This window comes from Melozone crissalis, unplaced genomic scaffold, assembly GCF_028551555.1.
Source record: "Melozone crissalis strain CALT ecotype California unplaced genomic scaffold, PUWL_Pcris_2 ptg000013l_1, whole genome shotgun sequence".
Classification (NCBI taxonomy): Eukaryota; Metazoa; Chordata; class Aves; order Passeriformes; family Passerellidae; genus Melozone; species Melozone crissalis.
The window spans coordinates 35,343,354-35,360,302 of record NW_026535791.1 but is presented as its reverse complement, the minus strand read 5'-3'; the positions used below and the strand labels follow the sequence as shown (position 1 = coordinate 35,360,302).

At 39.5% G+C, this 16,949-nt stretch overlaps 1 protein-coding gene across 9 annotated transcripts in view; it reads right to left on the bottom strand.

The window, feature by feature from the left end:
- MBNL2 (muscleblind like splicing regulator 2) overlaps positions 1 to 16,949 on the bottom strand; it is a 106,812-nt gene that overhangs the window by 78,644 nt on the left and 11,219 nt on the right. For 6 of the 9 annotated variants that reach the window (XM_054272224.1, XM_054272228.1, XM_054272220.1 and 3 more), the window contains exon 1: positions 11,669 to 11,889. The exons of 1 other annotated variant lie outside the window; for it this stretch is intronic. The gene's annotated coding sequence lies outside the window, so the exon portion shown is untranslated. Of the gene's footprint in view, positions 1 to 661; positions 668 to 11,668; positions 11,890 to 15,912; positions 16,236 to 16,949 lie in introns of those variants that run through there. 2 more of the 9 variants (XM_054272221.1, XM_054272223.1) reach the window with 2 other exon arrangements.

Sequence of the window (16,949 nt, the reverse complement as noted above, 5' to 3'; positions counted from 1 at the left end):
TATAATGTGCATGAAAAGCAGGATACCAAGAAGAAGCCTGACTGCTCTCACAATTATTGACAAAAGCACAGACTCTCAGGAGAGGAGCATGGATATGAAAGGAAACACTTCAGGACTTTGGAGATTCACAAAAATTTGAAAACCACATTTGGAGCTGGAGAGTAAGATTACAAAAGACTTCAAGAGAATCTGTGTTGTTTCACCTGTGCTCCTGAATGTGTTAAACTACAAGCTCCAGGAGAAGTGGAGCTTGGAGAAAAAGATTGAAAACCTACCACAAGAGGAAGAAACACCAAGACCCCTACCTCTGCACCCCAAGCTGCATCACCTAGGAACACTCCCAGAAGAAGGGATCTTTCTCAGCAACCCAAAGGAGAAGGAAGGAAACCTGAGAGCCTGTCTAAAGGAGCCTAAGCAAGGCACTCCTGCATCCTACCAGACCCAAAGCATTTCACAAGCATCTCAAACATATTTTGGAAGGACAAACTTATCACAATGGCAAAGTGCTTCTGGCAGGGAAAAGAAAAACCTCAGTAGCATCTTTAGTACTCAGAGGCTTGCCAAGCAAGCCTTCACCAGAGTCCATTTTATCACAAGGATTCAATTCCCCTTTTGCTCCATTAGTAGCGTGCACATAATACACAACACCAGTTTTATTTACTTCCAAAACTAAAGAAATCCTCATGAAGCAGAACATATTCAAGTGCTTTACTGCTTAAATATCTCACAGGACATACTGCAAAGCCTGATTAGGTGCCTATGCCAGAATACTTCATATCTTACAGCAGTTAAAGATGGAACAGCAACCTAACCTTAAAGTCACCTATAGAATAGTAGATAGTTAAATTAATAATCTTCAAAGATGATTTTTTAAAAAATATTTTTAAATAGTGTTTTTATACTAACAATCAGACAGCAGCTGAAATCTCCCATTAAAAGCCATTTTTTCAAAGATCTTTCCCAGGTAAGAAAAAAACAGAAATGGGGAGTTTAGCATGGCCTTGAAGAAATAAAAGGTAGTATTTAACAGGTTGGTCTCTATTGGTCTCTTCTGAAGGTAGATTGCCTTTTTGTGTTGTAAGCAGAGATGGCTTCCTGCCTGATTATCTTTGGTCATCCAAGGTGAATAAAGAAAATATTTAATCATGTTCCATGTGAAGATGACAGTAAGAAACTTCATTTTCAAAATTCATGCATTTGTCCACAAGAAAAAACAAATAACAGAAAACCCTAAACAAAACTAACATGCAAAACTTCAAAGGCTACCTGTGTTGTATTTGATAATACATAATTCTGCTAAATTCTGCAAGCTTTTTCTTTCTGGAATAAAATAAATTTGCATTTAGTGAACCACTATTCAGCTGTCAAATAGCTATGACAAGTTCAGAAGGAGAATTCTTTCCCCCTAAAACTGTTTTTGCAACTAGTGGCAGAGCAGAAGAGACGTGCTTTTCTCATATGACTTGCAACTTCTGGTGAATGTCTGTTTTCCTGGAAGTCTTGAATACTTCTATTTAGTCCTGAGACAAATAACGGAGTTACAACTGGAAGGAGTGCACAGTAACCATCTGCAGACATTGCCTACCAAGTAAACATTTTTTCCCCTGAGCCCCAGGATGACGAATTTTGGGTTTGGTGTGCAGTACTGCTACTGACCTTCCCTTTTGCTTGAGCACCAATTAAGAAGCACTGACCCAATACAAATGGGTCACATCGATCTGTTGTTTTGATTTGTGTAACATGTCTGCCTCAGTCCAAAAAGCTCACCACCCGTTGCCACTTCAAGAAAGTTACTTTTCAACTCAGTTTCATTTTAGAGAGTAACTTCTTTTCTTTTTTTTTTTTTTTTTTTTTAATTTACAACTAACAGGAGATAAAGTACTTAAACATAGAAAGGCTACACAGAAATCAACTCAGAAGTTTGTTGGCCTACAGTAAGGACATTGGATGAGTTCATACTCATTTTTCTACCATGGATATCATTAATTTGTTTGTAACAGTGGAGGAGATAAACTACATTTAGGTTTATGTCAGGGAAAAGAATCCCAAACCACAACAAAAAACTCCAGCCAGCATCTTTCAAAAGCAACTTTAATATATAGAGTCTTGGTTTTAATTTCTCTGTGCTTAAAAGTTGGAAAGGGAATGGATTTAGGCAGCCATGCAGGTTAGGCAGTGTTAGCCTATGTCTCAGAGCCAGGCATGTCCCCACCTTAAACCAAACATTTTCTCAATATTCAAATTACAACTTCTATTTTAACTCAGCTATTTATTGTGAAGAGAGCAGTAGGGAAAAAAAAGTTGAAAAATCAAGTGCTTTCATGCTTTGACACAATGAATTGCAATGTTTTGCAGTGAAAAATGAACACATTTCCTATAAATGGTTTGACAGAGCCCACATCCAGACCTTTTTCTACTATCTCTGCTTTCTGGTAACTACAGAGATTTCTCTGTCCTGCTGGCAATGGCAGAACAGGTAAGCACAGCCTGGCATTTTTGAAAGACAATGTCAAAATTTCTGTGTCACAAAGTGAAAAAATAGCAAAAAAAAAAAAAATTTGAATTGGTCAAATAAATAACATCATCAACACCACTCAGGGATTAAAAAAAACTTATAGAAACATAAGAAGTGAACTGTTTCTGCTATGCTTACACACATTTCTAATCCAGAAACAAGTTTTTAAAAATTACTTAAATGTGTTTTGAATGTGCCTTATTTTAGTGCAATATTTCCTTAGCTTGTAAATAAGAGACTTTATAACTTCTAACCTTCAGCCTGTACATGCTCTGATCCCAGATACCTGGTGAGAATTTCTTCCATTTCATACAGCATTTCCAGGATAAAACAGGTGAGACATAAAATCAAACCAGACCAGAAAAAAAAAACCCAAACAAAAAAAAGAAAAGGCAAAAAAAAAGAACAACCTCACTCTCGGTCAGAGTTATGCCCTCTAGTAATCCTCTACAACTTTATGGGATGCAAAGTTTACACTATCAATATTTGGCTTTCACAGAGATAACCACTTTATAACAATGCATAGGTTCTAGAAATCCTACTTGAAAACCTGCTTGAATGGCTCTTCTCCACATTTATCCTTCTGCCCATGACCTGAAAGACCAGAAACCATGGTACCACTTTATAGCAACTGAATAGGACTGTCTGCTATAAAAAAAACAAACAAAAAACCCCCACTAAAATACAAAAAGTCCCAACAAAAAAAACAAACAACAAAACAACCAAACAAAAAAATAAACAACAAAAAATCCAAAAGCAAAAATATCCACAAACAAAAAGGCTCCACAAAAAAAAGAACAAACAACAAACCAAACCAAATCCCCCCAAATCCACCAGCCCCTGCCAAAAAAACCACCAAAAATCCCTTAATCCCCCCAAAAAATATACTCTGAAAAGACAGAAAAGAGAGGAACAACAAAGATGCAGTGGTATTCTAGCTCTATGCTTTCTTACAGCAAAAGTTCACTCAATTTACATATTGGGAGAGTGGTCAATTTAATTACTATGATTCTGTAAATTTGAATGGGAATCCACAATTTAAGGTCCCATATTTGTTCACCACATGAACAAAATCCATCAGGAAAACAATTAAAGAATAATCCTGCATGACGTACCAGAAATTTCCTAACTGCAAAACAGGAGTCAAAATAGCCACACAAACTAAAAAAAAAAAAAAAAAAAAAAATTGAAATCAGAAGATTCGAAACCTGACCACAAATTTTAATGTCCTGTTTCAAGAAAATAATTTTTACCTTGCAGTGAAGCACTCCAAAGATTATAATCATCACATATACCTTTCCCCTAAGTGAAAAGTATGCTGATGTTTTGGTGACTGGAGACCCAGATGGATGAGATACAGCTGGTTATCCTCATTAAAGCAGAATATTACTACTAAGTATGTTTTAATTCCTATTACAAGAATCTCCAAGTTTAAGAAGAGAAGCCACTGCAGCACAGCTATCTCTTGCCCATTTCACTGGAAATCTGAAAACATCAAGTGCATTTCATACAACCTTATCACCTACAAGTATGTTTACAAGCAACTGCCAGTTTTTATTAAGAAGTACAATTGCGACAATGGTAGGGAAGAGCTAGGAAATACAGATCCCAAATGCTCAAAATTAAGTAAAATGAAAGCAAATTAATCATCTCATCTTTGTAATTTGATCATTTTTGTGGAACCCCATTATTGTGATGACTTAGGCCTTATGGATGTTAAAGAAATTTAATTTAAAAGAGCAGCAAAAAGCGCTAAGCACTGCAGACAGTATGAAGACTAAAGTCAGAGCAGAAGTTCACAACAAACTCCCAAGATTAAATATCATGTTTTACTTCTAATAATATACTGTAATTTTCATAATTAGGTTTGCCAAGAGAGTTTCCTTCTCTGCTTTGCAACAACAGCCATAACCAATAAGACAGTTTGCAGTTAGCATAAAATTTTTGCGAAGTCATAACTGAAGCCAACTGTGAGGAGTTACAAAAGGATCTCATGATAATGAGTTTGCTAGGTGATAAAATGACATCAGTGTTAACATAAAGATAGGCACAATAATGCAGATGAGGGGAAAAAAAGACAAATAATGAATAGCAAACACACAATACTAGGTTCCAACAGGACACTGCTACAGAGGAAAGATCATGTGGACATTAGAGGCAATTCAATGAAGACTTCTGGAAAATATTCAGCAGCTGATGGGAGTATAAAACAAGCAGAACATTTGGCACTATCAAAGGAAAACAAAAAAGAATTACACTGGTGTGTATAGACATGAAGTATGTAACTCTGGAATGATAAAAGAGTGAGAGAACAGTAACAGCACCATCAGCACTGCAGAAAGGCTTACATGTACAAAGAGGCAGCAGTGAGGTTTTTGACAACAGAAAGAATATGAAATTCATACAGGCTGATGATGAGGATCACCAGATTCTGACTAGGAGGCAAGGAGTGTTCAGTCATTTACCTGTGGGGAAGCCACAGAAGAGACAGCTGTTTTTGCACACAGTAAACAGCACAAGGGTGAAGTTAAATGGCAGATGATGTGTTGAAAGTCAAAAATACCAACAAGTTAAAAAACAGCTATTCAATTAAAAATCAGATTATTTAAATAGTCATCAGAATCAACAATGGCTACTATGTTTGAGAAGAAAAACCCTCCTCAAAAAGCTTCTCACCCCTGGTAGCTCAAGCCCCATGCCAGTCAAGGCACTGCCATCTTCTGCCTTCCTCATTTTTGGAAGGCAGCTCCTTACAAGTGGCCCAGCTCTGCAACCAAGACTGGCCACAAATCCATAGGGACACACTGATCCTCAAGCCCCAGTGCAAGAAACTCAACATTTACATCCCCTAACAAACAAAAGTATTTCAGAGATGACAGACTCATCCCACCTAGCTTAGAGCACTTAAACGAGTCATTGGTGACCAAAAAGCACCGTCTCCTTCGCCCTCCTTGTGCCAAAGGGGAGGCAAGCACCTGGGAGACAAGCACCAGGAAGCCACCGACCTAACGGGACAGACAAATGCCCAGCAGATGGATTGTGGCACTGGCTCTGCACTCCAGAGGAAAGATTTACCAACCTGAGGGAGCAAATAAACCCAAGCACAAAACACATTTGCTCTCAGGCCTTACTCTCTCGCCTTTCAGTTGTGTCCTCCTCCTCAAGAAACTGGGGAAAGAAGCTGGGACAGAGCCAGAGTGAAAAGCCAGAGAGATGAGAGGGACTGCATCCCTCCTGCCCTGCAGAAATGTCCAACCAGTTCTAGCCCCACAGATGAGGTCCTGGATACAGATTCAGTTGCAGGTATCACTCTCCAGCTCCTCCCACTGAGAGGGATGTTGTGGCTTCTTACCACTTAGGACCTTTTACACCAAGGATTAAGCTGAAGGTTTGTTCCCCGCTGGTGTTTACACTTCAAAGAGCTGCTACTGTGGATACTAAAGCCTTTGAAAGTGGCCTCACTGCACAGTCCTGAGCATTAAATGAGGTCTTTAAAAAAAAGGAAGGGAGGGGAAAGTGGAAAGTGCACTGGCTTTATAAACACATCAGTGGGGCTACTTTCAAAGCCTTTCATGCCATCTACAATGTGACAGAGAAAATCTTCGAGTTTTTAGCCACCACCCCAACTTCCTTAAAATTATGGCAATAAAGTAATCCATCCCCAGAGTGTTTCCCAGCATTAGCAGCGGGGAACTAAAATACACGAGGGAATTGTCAAAAAAAAACCACACACAAAGCAAAAAAGTTTTTAAAGACAAGCACTAGACTCCAGGACAGCGGCGCGCCGTGCTGCCAGAGCATGTTCAGCATGCCAATAAGGACTGCAGCACCGCAATCCCCAGCACCAGCAGCCCACGCACCGGCGTCCTCCTCCGCACAAGCCTCATGCCAGCTGCAGGAGGTGCCCCAGGCCACAGCACATTTTGGCTACGGGGTGAGGAGATGCAGGTGAGAAAGCTGGCATTGGTCTCCTCACAGCCACAGGTGAACACAGCCATCACAGAAATCCTACACGTGTTATCACAGCCTTTTAAGTAAATAAGAGTGAGGCAGTGCTGAAGTCCTGAATCATTAACTGGGTGTGGAGGTATGCTCCTGCCAGCAGTGAGCCTGCCTGTCCTGCCAGGGGCACAGCCAGAGGGGTCTGCTGACAAACCAAGGCAGCTCTAGGCTTGAAATAGGCATACAGCTGCTGGTAACAGCACTGCAGATAGTGAAAAGTGGAAGGGAATACCCAAAAAAATATTTAAATGGACTAAAATAGGGCTTTGCCAGTCCTACGAGGCAGCCACTTTACCCACCTAGACATTACAGCAGGGTCCCACAGAGAGCTGCCAAAGAAGACTGGGAAGGCACAAACCTGATCTGCTGAAACCCAGCATTGAAACATCATCCTTCTGAACAACGGAAAAGAATGGAAAACTTGTCACTTGGAAATTGTAGGTTAGTTTTAGACTAAGTTCAAACCACTGCCTATGACACCTGTAAAGTACATAAATCATGACAGATTCAGAAAACTAGGGACTGGGGGACTGTGCCATTTAACATACCTGAAGTATATATAACAGAGCAGTAGGGGGAAAAAACCAAAACAACAACATAAAATTCCTCAGAAACTCAAATTTAAAAGTATTCAGTCTGGATAAGAGTGAACACTAGAGGGTTAAAAAACCAAAAATTTATTTGCCGGGCCTCTTAAAAGCGATCATACACAAAAAAAAAAAAACATACTGAAAAGCTGCCTTCAGAATTCCCACAAAAAAAAAAAAAGGAAAAGGCATTTCTAGCCAAATCTTAGCTTTCTCCTTCCATAGAACTACCACAGGTACACCTTCCTGCATTTTTCCTTACTTGTACTCTCTAATTCTGTCTACTATCAGAGGTGCTGTATTCCCTGCAGGAGAGAAGATTTTACAGCTCATGAACCTCCAGACTGACCTTGTCTCTATTTATGAGTTCAGCAATGTATGATACCCAGATCTTCCCAAAAACGCCTCCCAAAATGTTTATCATCCACTCAGAAACTGATGAAAAAAATCATTGATCTAAAGTAGAAAAAATTAATAGACTCTGATATGAACCATCTGTTCCTATTTCTTGATCCACTTCTTTATGCAATAACTGTATCACTTAATCCCTCCCACTGTCTTTATTAGCTATTGTTTTTGTATAACAAAAATCATGAAGGTGAAAAATTATTTTTTATGAGTGCATGTATATTATGTATGTGTGTAAGTATTCGTGGGCATATATCTAGGTATGAAAAAGAAGGGAGAAAAGAAAAGGAAAAACAAAAGGAAAAAAAAGAAAATAAATAATAAAAAGAGCATGAACCTCTGTGTTTATCAATTTGTTTACAGCTGAGCTCTTCTGGCTGGCAAAGTTTCAGGCATCACAAGCCCACCAGGTCTTTTGCCAGACTGACGACTCCAGGAATCCTACAAGTCTTCTGCAGCAGCAGCAGCAAACTGGCAATTCTCAACAGCTTTAGTAATCATCAGTAGCACAAAGAGTCCCCTACATAATTAGTATTTCTTTGTGTTAGTTATAAGGACTGTGCATAAAATCCCCTGTTAGGTATGCTCTTCAATCTTCAGAGCCCCAGACTTTTCCTTTTTTAGCACTCCTGAAAAAGGGAATGAAGAACTTGACGTTGCCAGCACTATCGGAGAGAGAGCTCGGTGTTTTAACGGCCCGGTTACAAAGGAATAATAAAAAATTGTGGCGATTAAGGAGTTGGCAGATCCCAGAAAGGGGATGCATAACTTGTTTCTCCTCATGCACTCTCTACTCCAAATAGAGCCAAAAAAGTTTGGTTTTAAAAGACTTTTAAAAAAGAAGACGCTATATATCAATAACCAACAACTGTCGCTGCATTTGCTAATAATGTATAAGGAGATTAGTTTAATTAGTCAAACAGTTAATACTGCTATTATTTGAACTAGTTTTCAGCACTGACACTCTCTTGAAATGAGTTTTATTTTCCTCAGGCTGTAATTTCAGCCTGTTTACAACCAGTTACATAGCACTGGTGCACATTAGTTAACCATAATACATTGTATTAAACACGTCAAATTAGCTTCACAATCACAGGTTTTAAAAAGAAAATACATACTAACAAATTTTTTAAGAAGTGATTTAGCTATCTTTTGCTACAATTTTGCAACAGCCATATTCATAAAAAAGGGAAAAAATAATTTGACTTTTAAAAAAGTGTTTCTTCCCTGGAAGAGAAAAAACAATCCTCAAAGTCAGAAATTTCTAGCACAGTATCACTAAAAGCTATCACATGAAATTTAAATATTAGCAATGTGTTAAAAATGTGTGCAAAATAATCTATTTCAATTAAACACTCTATTTCTCATTTCTCAGTATTATAAAAATGGAACATTTTACAGAGCTTTTACAAATAAACACAGTACAGACTATTTCTGATACATTTCTGAGCAACAGAGAAGATAATTCATTCACAGCTGAGGTGATACCTGAGTGCCGGAAATCCCACGCAACATTAAGAGCCATTTTTCTTGCTCAGAAAGAAAAAATTTAAAATGGTAGCACATAATTATCTCACATTTCTGTAAAATGTACATTTACACACTAAGAAGTTGATTTGCCTTTATAATTGCTCTATTGCCAAGTACTATACTTCAGGACCTCTAACTCAATAGAAAATTCTATCTTAGGAAAATAGAGTAATTCTAAACAAAGTCATTATTCCTTGAAAACAGACAGACTGCACATTGGAAGGTTACCACACTAATAGCTCTGATGAAATACACAGAGCAATTAAGGAGAAAAGATATTACTAAATTAAATAGACACCAGAATCTGGTCTGAAATACTTTTAATACCAAATAAATGTAAATACAGAATATTTACTACCACCTCTACTCTGTAAGCTGAAGGTTCATTTACCTAATCATATAAAGTAGTAGAATATTTATGCACTTTGACCAGGAAATAATTTTTATAAATCCTTTTGTCATTTGAATGTCTGTCAGTAGTTTGATACAAACTACTTGACTAAGTGATGAATGCAAATTTTCACTTTGGTAGTCAGCCATAACAAGATAACTCCAGATATTGAGATCTACAAGGCACAGAAACCCGACACTGAATTTTTCTGAAAGTAAGAGATTGTCTCAAAACAGGAAACTGAAAAGTTTTCTCTGAGAGCTCTGCATGAAAGCAGTTTTATTTGCAATAGCTACATATTTGTCTCATATTTTACAGAGAAATCTCTTGAAAAAGATTATTTTACTTGCTTCTAATTATCAGTCTTTGCCTTGCATGCTTAACACAGTCTGCACACAAACAACACATTTAAGCATCAATAGCGATAGAGAGTTAAACATATATATCCATACCCTATGGATTTGTAATAATAATGCTCTACATCCTGACATTTGTTTCATTTGTTAGCAGATCTTGAAATTCTCAAAAGACACAAGGCTGTTTTGACTCAGAAGACTGTAGCCTTCAAAAGTCACTGGTTCATGAACTATGTGTCAACAACCCACCACAGGTCTCCAGCAAGTCCTTGGCCGGGGAGCAGGGAAGTCACATCAACCTTCCCTGAGCAGGGTCAGCTGTGAGGAGTTGGGAAGGGACATCAGGAGTCCTGAGTGCATGTCCTGTACTTCTCCTTGAAGAATGGGAGGGGCAATGGACAGTGGGGTCTATGGACTGTTGGGCTAGAAGGGCCTACTTGCCACAACACTGTTAAAACTTATGTAACTTATTCCCAGGATAAAGGAAATCTTGAAACTTTCCCCCCAAAATTACATCACCGAAAGTTTCTTTTAGGCAGCAAAAGGGTCTACCTGCTTTCTCTTTAAGAAATTGATCTTTAGTCTTCTTGAGTACATATACTTATTTTTTCTATCAACATCTTAGCTGAATACAAGTATGCAATGTACATGGCTATTACAAAATAAATAAGAATACAACATTTTTTTGTCTCACCAATAGGTAATATTTGCAGGAAAAAAAATTAAAACCCAACTATAATATGTACAGTACATATAAAGGATGCTGCTATAACACAACTGAAGTCAGCATGTTAATTTGGGTCACTAACTGGGTGACATCCTGAAAAGGTACTGAGTACCATCAATGCATATGGCAGTGTGAGAAAGTTGAAAAGGCTTCAGCATATAAAAGGATGAGGAAATGTTCTCAGAGCCCTCCTGCAACATGATGGTAAAGTTTGCCTTCTATCTGAAAAATAATAGTAACAATTGAAAACTACTCTATTCTTCCAGAATTTTACAGACTTCTGCTCTCTCTAGAGCATTTAACATAAATCTTCTCCATTCCTTACTGAGGCTCCTCCTCTGGAAGAAAGTTGATGTGCCTTAGCACAGTGAAATCATTGCTCTAAAAGCCAGCCTGCTCATTAAATTATTCTGCTAGCTGTGTGTTCTCTCATTAAAAATGTATAAAGATCAGATAATTGCAGCACATATTATTAACCTTGTTTTCCTTGTTTTCATGTACAGGTTCTGTTTTGCTGCCTAGACAAAGACCTGGAAAGGGCAGTTTTCTACAATAAACTACAATAAGCTAAACTATGTTATGAAAAATTCCCCTGGCTTTCATTGAAGAGCACAAGGGATCACAGCACAGTCAGAAAACCCCTATAGTTTTATAACAGGGTAAAATACTGTAATCTTGTTGTATACTCCTACAAATCTAAACCAGGCAGTCTTGGCTTCAGTTAAAGCTTCCGATAGAGAATTATTTAGATCAGCCAGTCTAATTCACCTAAATCTTCAAACATAGCTGCTATAAACTTCACAGATTTCCAGGTTGACTCCTTCTCCTTCTTAAAGCTAGGCTGCACTTCCAGACAACAACCCAGCTAAAAATCCAATTAGGGTAGCAGCACTTCTGAAACACACTGACCTATTTCTTTTTTTACTTGTTTTAATATGCATATACTCATGCTCTATTTCTGAAGAGAGCTATTTACACTGGAAATTAATACCCTTTGAAAACAAGTTACCATAAAATCCACCTATTTCACCCAAACAGAATCCATTCACAGGAGAAACAGTGTTTCCCTGACTCCCCCAAGCAACACATACAGTATGCAGTACACTGCAGCAAACTCTTGAAACATTGGATAAAAGAAAACGATCCTCCTACCTTGTTTAGCCCTGTCTATTCGACACATTTCCAACGTGAACAGGAACATCTGATACAAACAAACAGCCACATCTTCCCCATCGCATCATGGTAACTAATTCTCACACGAAATGATGAGCAGCCTGTAATGTTTTGGGTTTTTTTCTCAGAAAGCCTTGTGACTTATCGGGGGATTTTTCCTCAGATGATGAAGCAGACACAGCCTAAACTCTGTTGCTGAAAGACTGCAGCCCTTCCTTCTCACAGAGCCCTCCCAGCATATGGCAGCCAATCACACCCAGCTTCGTCAGCCCTACTGCTCTTAAACTGATCCTAACGGGATGATTGACACAGCAACACAGCACTTCTAATGTGTAAAAACAATGCATCCATACCAATGAACCAGGAATTTCCCTCGCACAGGGAAGGAGTTTTACTGGGGAGGCAAAACGATAGCTCTGTGAAATAACACACACAGCAAAAGCAAACAACTCCCTTTCCCTCCACTGCAACAGCAGCTTCAGCATTTCTTGCACAAGGATTTTCAAAGCTTTTGCTAATCGTAAACGCGTGCACAAACAACATTTCTGAAACTGCAAAACTGCAGTGGTGCTGTCTTGTTTGCAAAGGTGAGACATGCAACATAATAAATCAAACCATCTGTCTTTTATTTTAACATGCAGCCAAAACACGCTCTGATTGAGGCAGCAATATTCTCATTTTAATACTGCATAATCTGTGTCTGCATTTAACAGCAATACAACCATAACATCTTTTCGATTATTTCAGACCGGTTGTTAGGGGCTGCAGGTATGGGATGCTTCTCAACGAAAACACAATCTGTGTGATGGTGTTTTAATTCATATCCATGGCAGGCAAATCCCACCAGCAGCATCTAAACTGAAGTCCTTGCAATTAGCTTGCAACTGGTGCTCATTTGTGTCGAGGTTCTGGCATAAGGACTACGATACCAGTTGCCATTTTCAAGTCAAGCTGTGGGCAGCTCGACACGCTTGGTACACAAGGTCTGCTGTCAACCAGTTTTCCTATAAATTTTTCTAAAGTTTTAAAACATGAGAACAAAGCAGCCAAGGATTATTAAATGAGAGTTGCAAGTAAGAAAAATACAAAAAGGAGCTTAAGCTGAAAGTCAATCTTTATCCAAAAAGGGATAAAGATTGCAGGGTAACCGTACTTTAGGCAGCAGTTTAGGCAATTCAAGACATTACACAAAAAATGTGTAAAATGTGTTTAAAATGCCACTAAAAGTTTAGAAATATGAATAGACAAGAGGAAAACAAAGCTCTCATTCACTGGCAGCTCTGTCCCAAGGCCCCATTGTTTCCTGTGGACTATTTTGCATATTATAAACACAGCTTCCCAAAAATCCATTATTCCTCTATCCAGCAAGCAGCAACTCTCCTTTGGGTTCCACCATCTCCCACACAATTTGTGAAAAGCCTCCCCTTCCAGGCATGGCTGAAACGTGTTCCTGCCAAGAAGGTTCCTGCCAGCCAGCCCTTAATTTCTGTTCAATCACCCCCTCCATTCCTCTCTATTCTGCCCTATATTAAAAAAAAACCCAAAGCAATCCTCCTGAAAAAATCAAATAGTTGATTTTCGTGGGTTCAAGAGACCCTGGGGACAAGGGTGGTAACTCCACCCATTATTAAGATGGCCCTTGGTGCATCTCATCAGGATTTTCCACATTCTTTTGACTCTGCCAAACTTGAGCTGCCCTTGTTAAAAATTTTCCATGCTGGACATCTGCTGCAGGATTTATTGACTTTTCTGCCAAAACACAGTTTGCCTATTTCTGAGATAACCTAGACAAAAACATGTTGCTCTGCCATCCTTGTAACTCACCGGGGAACTCTGGCTCCTCTGCCCATGTTGGGGCAGCCTTGAAATTTAACAAAGTGCTTTTTTGATGTTGTTTTTCAGGGTGGTTTTTTTTTTTTATGGAGGGGTTTTTATATGTTTTGCTATGCATATGAAAATATTTTCCTATTTAACAAAGCTTTAAAACCTGCTAATGTTCAGCTGACTCACAGCATCTTTTTAATTTTTGTTTCTGATCCCCACAGTGCAAATCTCGGAAAGTGTTCTGCAGTGCGCGTCTGATTCCTTCAGCCATCCGTCCATATGTGGCTGGAAAGGCACCAGCCCCACAGTGCGACTGAGCATGTAATGGGCTCAAGTTACAGGAGATTAGCAGGATTTCCCCTGTAACTGCTGCTCCCATCTGCCAGAGACCAGACATTGGAGCTGACAGCAGGAAGACAACCTCGCCTGTTGCTCCCGTGACCCTTCGGCTGGTGCCCCACGGACGTGTGCGAGAAGACCGTCAGAAAGGGCAGGTGGGCCAAAACACACCGCGAGGCTGGGCAGAAGAGGGAGAGAGTGATGAGAGGGAAAGGGAGCAATAGCTGCAGGAGCCAGAGTCTGGCTGGTCTAGTCGAGCACAGAGGAAGGTGGTGCCCCTGCCAGACGAGGCCGAGTGAGCAGCACAAGCAGCCCCCGTCAGCAGGAGCTGGCTGCCCTCTCCACAGACCCAGGCACATCCATACCACAGCCCCCACTGAGAGCTTCTGTGGCCCATTGGTTCGCTCCAACTTGCAAGCTCCCTCAACCCTTCCCTGCCACAAACCCAAGGCAAGTCACTACTAACACAACTCCTAAAAAGGCACGGGCTCAGCACTGCCTGCACAACCCAATTTCTGTGCTTCACAGTGCACACGCTGCCTTCAGCCACTGCAGAGCTCTAACTGCAGTCAGATGGGGCTGGGGGGCTTCCAGACAGCATTCCTAGGACTCCTGCATCACAAACACAAAGCTAAAGCCACACACCCACCCAGATCCTCATGTTGGTTATTGTATTATAGATTCTCCCATGACAGAGGATCAGAAGACCCTCAATCCAATGGGGCATGCTGAAAATACATCATATCCCATTTGTGAACCCTTTAGCTAAGACCCATCAAAAAACTCAAGAGAAAATTTCTGTTCTTTCTCAGAACTGGCACTTGAGTAGTACCAGAGTAAGGCATGACTTCATTCATGCAAAAAAAATATAAATTAAAAATAATTGCTCTGTACGTTGAGGAGTGAGTAGTTCTCAAATGGAGATGTGCCCATGTACCCATTCATTTTTCACATCAGTTACAAAGAAAAAGGCCAGAAATTCAATTTTCAGTCTGATTTATACAACCATATTACGTATTTAATTGCAAAACAATATCATCTTAGAGAAGCTGAGAAATTCACATGTCAAACTCAACAAAGAATAACAAAGGTAAATTCCCAACTCAAAAAATGCCATCTGCTCTGCCTGATATGCTCCTGTAATTAATGAATCAAGAGAAAAATGCTTCTATCAGTGACTATTACACACAATTTTCTGAATGGTCTTGATACAACTTTTGGAGAAAAGTGAACTATTTTGGAAGTAATAAAGAGGAGGAGAACTGAAAAATGCAGAACCCACACAGTTATTTTTCCTTCCTTACTCTTGAATCACAGCAATTAGGTCTAATTCCAGAAGCAACAAAACTTGTCAATTTAAAGGGAGTTTTGCAAGAAGGATGGAACATATGTAACACTAGCACCGAAGTCACCAAGCAATTTATGTGATACTCAGTTGCAGCAGGTTGATGATTTTGAGCTGTGTCTAGATGACCTATGGCAACAGTGACGTTTTGGTAAGTTTGGTAAAGACAAAAAGAACTGTAAAGCCATTTCCTGTGTCAGTAATAGACTCTTCCCTTAGTAACTTCCCACAACTGTTACTACAAGCAAAATTCAGCTTTGGTAGCTATGGTCTGAATGACAGCATAAAGAAAAGTCAAAGCAGCTGCCAAGATTTTAAAACTAGGCACTCATGCATAATACCACTGTTGCCAGCTTTCGCAAAACACCTCAATATCTATATTGGGGCTGAAGGGATGGTGGAAATCATTATAAGATAAAAATTTAGACAGTAATATCAAAATTTCAAGTTACTAACTGGGAACAGGTTCTGAAAGAATGGGTCTAATTTTTGTTTTAAAAATAGGCTTAATCACAAGAACTTTAAGTCTGGCTTTTCAACTGTTTTAATTTCCTACCTCCCAGACATCCCAACATCTCCCTAACCTAGGAAAACTGGAGATTGTGCACAGAAAGGAAAACAATTTTTATCATATATATGCTGAGAGAAATATAAAATGGAAACACTCCACAGAAGCAAGCACATATTCAAGTTACATGTTAGGAATCAATCTTACCAAAATTAAGGTGGCTCCTGGAGGCTTTCCAAATGCTCCCTTCTCCTTCCGCTGCTTGCACAAGGAGTTTAAGCCATGTCTAAATTGTGAGATCCAAACACATGGGTTCAGGCACACATCCAGTCTGCATCCTGACTTTATTTTAGGATGACACCAATTCCCCATCAGGATGAAAACTAAGTACATGTGCACAATTCCTTTAGAGGGTGGTTCCAGCTGGGAAGGGTGATGAAGCCACCAGCCAGAGAGGAACTGCAGTTCACATCCAGTCCACTCAGGCTTTTGTAGCTGTGTGTTTGAGACACATACACCAGGTGCCATGGAGAGCTGAGCTGCCTCAGGATTGTAGCCTTATGCACTTAGCTAGAAATACATTTGACCAAATATAAACAACCACATTTCACTGAGTCACTCTACTCCCCCTCTCTCTTTATAGTCACTGAAGAGAAATAGGCATTTGTGGGCTGTGATTCATCCTATCCCAAAGTAGCTATTCTAAGAGATTCCATCATACCCTAAAAGCATCTGTGTTTCTGTATTGGTTACCTGAGATGGTCACCCTTAGGCTTCTTCTAGCATGTCCTTCATTAAACATGTAGGAGATGAAATCTTACTACAGAAGAAGCCTTATTAGGAACATAAATGTTTAGATATTTCAGTTACATACACTGGACAGCACTCTAGATTTTCAAGATCAGTTCAAATAACTAAAGACATTAGCATAGAGCTAAAGGACGCCTGTATTTTGACAATGCACAGTTACAGCTTTGGTGTAAATCCTCAGCTTGCCATAAGCATGTTCCAGCTATGTTGCTATATAAGCTACATAAGCTGGTTCTCTAAGCTATGCTGAACATGTTCCAGGGTTTTTTTTTCCCCTGACTGAACAGCAATCTTTGCACTCACTCACGCTTTCCTCCTCTGAACAACTGATGGACACCAAATCAACCTAAGAGGAGTCGAACCGGGATTCTCCTCTTGATTTCCTTTTTTGTTTTGGAGAGGACATTTTTGGGGAGAGGGAAGGTTGGTAAAAT